This window comes from Chiloscyllium punctatum, chromosome 18, assembly GCF_047496795.1.
Source record: "Chiloscyllium punctatum isolate Juve2018m chromosome 18, sChiPun1.3, whole genome shotgun sequence".
Lineage (NCBI taxonomy): Eukaryota > Metazoa > Chordata > Chondrichthyes > Orectolobiformes > Hemiscylliidae > Chiloscyllium > Chiloscyllium punctatum.
In genome coordinates this window covers 76,514,834-76,522,614 of record NC_092756.1, presented here as the reverse complement: position 1 = coordinate 76,522,614, position 7,781 = coordinate 76,514,834, and the positions used below count along the sequence as shown (strand labels likewise).

At 42.6% G+C, this 7,781-nt stretch overlaps 1 non-coding gene across 1 annotated transcript; it reads right to left on the bottom strand.

The window, feature by feature from the left end:
- Window positions 1–1,317: 1,317 nt before the first annotated feature.
- trnar-ccu (transfer RNA arginine (anticodon CCU)) lies at window positions 1,318–1,390 on the bottom strand. Its single transcript has one exon. It is a non-coding gene; the product is annotated as a tRNA-Arg (tRNA).
- Window positions 1,391–7,781: the final 6,391 nt, after the last annotated feature.

Sequence of the window (7,781 nt, the reverse complement as noted above, 5' to 3'; positions counted from 1 at the left end):
GAGATGCATGTGTCCAAGAATGAGACAGATACTAAACAGTAGTCTATGGTGAGTTTGATGGTGGGATGAAACTCGTGAAATGTTGGTGAACATAAATGTTGGGAGAGTGCAGCATTGTTCTGACATGAACACAACCAAGGTTGAGGGGATCAATTCTCCTGACATGGCCCCAGAAGCACGTGTTGTCCCAGTGACCTAACAGCTCCATCTCTGATCTTCTAAGCTACTGCCTGTGGTTTACATCCCTTCTGGGGATACTTTCAATGTAAACATTCTCTCCAATTAAAACCCTCTCACTGCATTATCTCCATTCAAATTAAGTTAATCTCTGACCTGCTGTCTTTAAAACTCTGCATGGCTGCTTTGAGATCATCGAACTGTACAAACATTGAGCTTGATTGACCTCTATACTGTTCTGTTGGCATTTAACAGGAAAAAATGCAGGTGAAATAAAGTTATTCCACACTCAATAATTTATATTTACATTGAATGAGTTGGACCAAGATAACAGTGACCCTAAAGGTGGAAGATTCATTGAAAATATTTGATTTGCAAGTAATGACAGGCACAGTGAAAAGTTTGTCTTGTGAGCAATACAGGCAGCTCACAGAGTTAAGTAGCATAGATAAGTAAATAATAGGGAAACAGCAGCAGGAACAAAAACACAGGTACATGCGAATACTAAGAGTCTGTGAGACCGTTCGGTATTCTAACAACAGTAGGGTAGAAACTGTTTCAAAACCGGTTGGTGTGTGTGTTCAGGCTTCTGTACCTTCTCCCCGATGGTAGAGGTTGTGATTGTCTGGGCCGAGTTCACCACTCTCTGTAACCGTCTCCGATCTTGAATAGTATAGTTGCCATACCAGCTAGTGAGCAGAAGGGCTTATGCCCGAAACATTGATTCTCCTGTTCCTTGGATGCTGCCTGGCCTGCTGCGCTTTTCCAGCAACACATTTTCAGCATACCAGGTAGTGATACATCCAGATAGAATGCTGTCGATGGTGCACCTATAAACGTTGGCAAGGGTATTCGCTGTCAGTAATATCCGATGTTCTGGAGGGATCGGTGTTGAAGGGTTGGTTTGTTGATGAGAGTGTGATGAGAGCTGGCTTCCAAAAGCAACCTCTCCAACCGCACTCTCAGGAATCTCGTCCCCATCCAGAAACAGCAGTCCCTTGATCACCACCTTCAACATTCAATCCTGCAGATCCCCGAAAATCTTGTGCAAGATCATGTTGGATACCACTGACCATCAACTGAATGTGGAGATGGGGTTTCTTCCAAAATAGGTCAGAAATAGAGGATAAGCGACAGAGATACCCCAGATGGGACTTGAACCCACAATCCCTGGCTTAGGAGGCCAGTGCCTTATCCATTAGGCCACTGGGGCCACAACTGCCATGGCAGCCTTTAAGTACTGCATCCTGACCTCTCATTGTGTGTGTTTCTGTGTGTTGTGCTCTCACTAATTGGTTCTTACCCCTTCCATCTCATGCCACATTGTTGGCTGCTTGATAAATTGATCCCGCCTCCCATTTCTCCCCAAATGGACAGATGAGAAATCAACCAAACTCCAATTTTGCACATCTCAAGTCTGCGGAAAATGGAGCAGACAGGAAAATAGCAAAGGGCTCAATGTTATTTTGTGCAGCACTTTCAAGATATTTGCAGGAACTGGGGAAGTTGGAAGTGGAGATGTTGCAAAAAGCTGCATTGAGGACAAATCAACAGAATCTTAGCGGGCATTCAGACCATTGTGGCTGTGCTGTCTCTTTCAGACAATGCACCCCAAGATCTCCCAAATCCTGGAATTACCTTGTGAAAGTTTCTATTTAACAGCATTTGCCATGATCTCAACATAGGCACAATGATTTTTAACAGAGTAGTTAAAAAATCCAGTCAATTTGGATTGAGATGAAGTTGACATGGGATGAAAATCAGCCACTGCAAAGACCAGGCTTAAAACTGAAATCCCAGCTTTCAGAGGCCAGTGCCATAGCCATTAGGCCACGAGGGCACTATATTGACAGACCACTGGAAACAGTTGACCTCAAATGAGTGTGACAGCCAAGCACACTCCCAGATCTGTGACAACACACTGAGGGACGCACTAAAGATTCAGGCAGCTGCTGCTAAGGTGTAACAGGAAAACAACACAGTCTCAGGTCTTTCTGACAAATGATCACATCCTCTTTTCAGTTCTCAGACCCTCTTGGTGCCTGACACTGAACAGAGATCGTTTTCTGCCCAAGTACAAAATGCCTTTCTTTCCACAACGATACAGAAGGTTTGAGAAATGTCAATATTCCAATGGTTTGTTGGTTCTTTTCTCTCTGCATAGACTGTACACAACTGATTTAGAACCTTTGTATGCATTTCCAAATGATGTTACAAACTGTTTCAAGACTTTGTTAATAAAATCACGTTGGGGGGATCCAAGATGGTGGCGACCCAGCAAGTCTGTGTCTATAGTGCTCTTCCCAAGACTTTGGTAAAGTGGGTCACCCACCCCCACCACACTCACCAAATCATTTATAATACCTGTTAAATTTAACTAGTTGCTATTCCTGATGAAGGGCTTTTGCCCAAAACGTCGATTTCGCTGCTCGTTGGATGCTGCCTGAACTGCTGTGCTCTTCCAGCACCACTAATCCAGTCATTACATTTAAATAGTCTAATATTTCTTAAAGATGACCAAAGGGAAGGGAGCCCGCAGCTCTCAGCAAGCAGGACCCCCTGCCCCACCCTCTCCCTCTTCAGCTGCAGCAGAGACGTCCACAGCCGCCCCGGGGGACTTACCTACAGTAACAGGTCTTGTGGAGATGATCTCTAAACTGGACGCGAAGATCGACGCCTTTATTGAGGAGTCCCAAAATCGATGGGACTCACTCTCGGCCGCGCTGCAGAAGCACGACTGAGACATCCAGGAAATTGAGCGCCGAGTCGGAGGGGCAGAGTTAAAGGCCGCGACCTCCGAAACTACAGCGCAATCGGCCGTGGATCAGGTCCGGACTCGCTGTTCGAGAGCAGTGGCTGCCACAGCTTTTAAATCTGGAAGCTGGATCAGGCCAGGGAAGGGTAGAATGGGCCTACTGGGTCACAATACGTGGGCCCGGCTCGAACCAGCGCCCACGCCCGGTCCTGTTCCGGCTGCAGAACTATAGGGAGAGGCAGATACTCCTGGAAGCTTCTAGAAATCTTGGAAAAAAACCCCAAGCTATGATCTATAAAGGATTCAAGATCATGTTATTCCAGGACTTTTCCCCAGCTCTGGTCCGAAAGAGGAAGGCATTCGGCGAGGCGAAGAAGCGTTTCAGGGACTTAAATATTCAGTACTCCTTACGCTACCCAGCGTCGCGACGCTTTAACCATGAAAGATCCGTATATAACTTCGGATCACCAGAAAAGGCTAAGGAATTCTTGGACTCTCTTAGATAAACTGTAAGAGATAATGGATGTTGGTTTGCCTTTCCCCCCACTTTGGTTTATATCCCCCCTTTTTTCCTTCTTTTTTCTTACCTTACTGTTTAATATTATCATGGGGGGTGGGGAGAGGGATTTGATTTTCTCCCCCCCCCCTTTGGGGTTGTTTCCTTTTATTACTTTATGTGTTTATATGGGTATGTGTGTATATGTATATATATATATTATTTCTATAAATAAGCTGGGGGGCTTGGTTAGTGTTGGTGGGGGGAGGTGGTTACCTTATTCTATTTTACCTCTGTCTTTAGGAGCGGGGTTGTTTCTCCCTTGTTATTTTGTATTATTATATTTAATTATTATTTGTTGAGGTTGTAATTTTATAGTTATATGTTTATATATAGTATTAACATTCCCAAATATATCCAGGTGTTGGTGTGGGCGGGGGTAGGGTGCTCACTGTTAACTCTAGCTTTGTATTATATCTGAATTCTCCTCATTTTATTGAGGAGCGCATCGGTTGGGAGAGGATATGATGGACTTTTGGAGAGGAAGTGACACCCCCTGGGAACAGGGGGAAAATCTCCACTTAGGTACGTTTTATATTTTTTAAAATTTAGAAATAGTTTTTTATTATACTGTTGTGAGTGTGTTAGAGAGCCTTTATTTTTGTAAATTTTATATGCTCTATGCTCGGGATGTTCTAGATTGGGCTTACCCTCCCGAGGGGTCTCGGATTTGCCCGGATGATTATGGTTGATCAGTCGGTTAAGTGGTGCACCTGGAATGTCAAGGGGAGTAATTCGCCAGTCAAAAGGAAGAAAATATGATCAAATCTTAAGAAAGAAAGAGTCGATATAGCTCTCCTACAGGAGACACACCTGTCGGATAAAGAACACTTGAAATTACGACAGGGTGGATTTGATCAGGCCTTTTTTTCTTCTTTTAGCTCAAAAAGCAGGGGAGATGTTATTCTTGTTCGGAAGAATTTCCCTTTCAAAATTCTAAATCAGATAAAAGATGAATCTGGACGATATATTTTGATCAAAGCCCTCATAAATGGAGAAGAATATGGGATTTTAAATTTGTACTGTCCCCCGGCACACCCTTTTAATTTTATAACGGAAGCTTTTTCAAAATTGATGGCTTTTGGTGCCCGTCATACAATTATAGGGGGAGACTTTAATTGTATTATGGATCCGGAAATAGATAGGATTCCCAAAAGTACTGTAGGAGTATCTCCCAGATCTAGACAATTGGTGGATCTGAACAAAGAATTAAGATTAGTAGATGTATGGAGATGTCTTCATCCACAGGGCAGAGATTTTTCTTTTTATTCCAATCCACATAAATGCCATACCAGAATTGATATGTTTTTTGCCCCCTCGATTTTTAAAAATTCCATATCATCCTGTAAAATAGGTAGTATAGCAATTTCCAACCACGCTGCTGTATATATGGAAACTAAGGCGAGGAACAATGGGACATCCCTTCGGCATTGGCGTATGGACCCCTTCCTAATGAAAGACAGTTAATTTGTAAAGTACTTCTCTCACGAATTTAAAACTTTTTTAGAAATTAATTCAGGTACGGCTAGCAACCCATCAATGATGTGGGAGACCATCAAAGCTTACACGCGAGGTTTGATCATCTCCTATTCAGCGACCCAGAAAAAATTGAAGGGAGAACAACAGCGTCTGCTCGAAGCTCGCTTAAAAGTAGCTGAAACAGCATACGCTGATAGACCTTCTATTATTAAGTTGCAAAGGATTACGGCCCTTAGGACAGCTCTAAGCACCACACTTACCCAAACGGCTAAGAGGGAAATATTATTTGCAAAACAAAGGTTATATGAATATGGCGACAAACCGGGTAGATACTTCGCATTTCTTGCAAAGACAAGGAAGGCCCCTCAGACTATTACGTCTATCAAGGAAAGTACGGGTATTTTGACTCATGATCATAATAAGATAAATGCGATCTTTAGAGAATTTCATTCTGAGTTATATAAATCGCAGGATTGTGAAGATAGGACTAGGAGGATGCAGTAATTTTTTAAAATTTTGACCTTTCCGGGCCTAACTCCGGAACAGGTATCGGTCCTAAATGCTCCTCTAACAGTCCAAGAAATACTTGATGCAATCAGGCAACTTCAGAGCGGTAAGGCACAGGACCCAGATGGTTTTCAAGCTGAATTCTATAAAGAATTTACAGAAATATTGGCTGGTCCACTTATGGACATGTATAACTATGCATATAGTCAGGGCTGTCTCCCGCCTTCGCTGAAAGAGGCAAATATTTCTCTTATCCTTAAAAAAGGAAAGGATCCAGAAGATTGTACGTCATATAGACCAATATCCTTGCTAAATGTAGATTTTAAAATCCTTTCTAAAACGTTAGCACTGAGACTAGAAAGGGTACTGCCACATATTATAAAGGAGGATCAGACAGGGTTTATTAAGGGCCGTAGATCATCCAATAATATTAGAAGGGTTTTGAATATGATTCAAGCCTGTCATCAGGGAAAGATACCAGGAGTAGTAGTTTCATTAGACGTAGAAAAGGCATTTGATAGGGTTGAATGGTCATATTTGTTTTACACATTGGAAAGGTTTGGCGTTGGACAGGTGTTTACCAAATGGGTCTCAACATTGTATAGTGATCCCAAAGCAGTTGTGGTTACCAATGGATTAGGTTCGGATAGCTTCAGTGTGGGTAGGGGCTGCCGTCAGGGATGTCCTCTCTCGCCATTGTTATTTACGCTAATAATTGAACCACTAGCAGAAGCTATACGGGCTGATCCTAATATAACGGCCCCGAGGATTGGTACAGGTAAACATAAAATTACCCTTTATGCAGATGATGGTCTTTTATTCCTCAGTAATCCTCTGATGTCCGTACCTTGCCTAATCCAAGTTATTAATACATTTAGTGCATTCTCAGGCTATAAAATTAATTTTTCAAAATCGGAGGCTATGCCACTGGGTGGCCTTGCTATGCTACCCCACTTAGTGAACGGATCCCTTTTTCCCTTTCGTTGGTCCCTGGAGGGTTTCTTATACTTAGGCATTTTTATTACCCCAGTATTTGGTCAGTTGTATAAGGCTAATTTTGTGCATTTACTGGAAAGGATAAGGCAGGACCTCCAGCAATGGGGAGACCTTCCAATTTCCTGGTTGGGTAGAATGGCACTAATTAAAATGAATGTTCTGCCCCGTCTCCTATATCCTATGAGAATGCTTCCGGTGATGCTGCCGAGGATGGCTCTACGTAAATTATATGGCAGGCTGGGTTCCTTTATCTGGAATCATAGACGGCCCCTCATTAAGCTGAAGAAGCTACAGCTTCCACAGACAAGGGGAGGACTGGACTTCCCAGATTTTAGGAAATATCAGTTAAGTTCCCTATTAAGTTACATAGCTGATTGGGTCTTGTCTGATCCACAATCAATCTGGTTGGACATCGAGGCTTCTCAAGTAAAATACCCACTTATTAACCTCTTATTTTCAGACAAGAGGAAAATCATTACAGACCACTGTAAAAACCCTATAATACTAAACACAATTAAGGCTTGGAATATAATGCGGCAAAATGAGGGTAACTCACATAAAACATCCCCCCTATGCCCCGATAGTGGGAGCGTGGGAATTCCAACCGGGGTTTACAGATACCACTTTTAAACTCTGGAGATCCAGGGGTATCTCATGTCTAGGGGACCTATTTAAGGATGGGGTCCTGATGTCTTTTGAACAGCTGCGTCAGAAATTCGGATTACCTAATGGAGACCTGTTTCGATACTTCCAAATTCGAGATTATATACAGAAGAAGACTACGTTATTAGATCATCTTTATAAATCAGATAGAGAATGTAATGTTCTACGACCAGTGGGGATATCTTCCATCAGCACTATTTATCATTTACTACATGATGAAGTATCGGGAGATATGGACAATCTGCTTAAAACGTGGGATCAGGATTTGGGACTAGAAATCTCTATAGAAATGTGGAATGATATTTGGGAAAATGCTAGAAGAATTACTATCTGTAACATAACCCAGGCTATCCAGATGAAGATACTTCATAGGGCCCATATAGCACCGGTTCGATTGGCAAAATTTAAGGCAGGAGCATCTCCAATGTGTCCCAAATGTAAAATAGAGGTGGGCACTCTTGTACATTGCCTATAGACCTGTCATAAGATCCGTAGATATTGGACTAAAATAGCAAGCACCCTGGCAGAAATTTTAGGAACGGAAATTAAAGTGGACCCTGTATCTCTCCTTTTGGGCTTTTCGAACTCTCCCTCCCTGGACATGTACGGGAAGAGACTATTCTCTCTTTCTGGAAAAATATTTTGGTG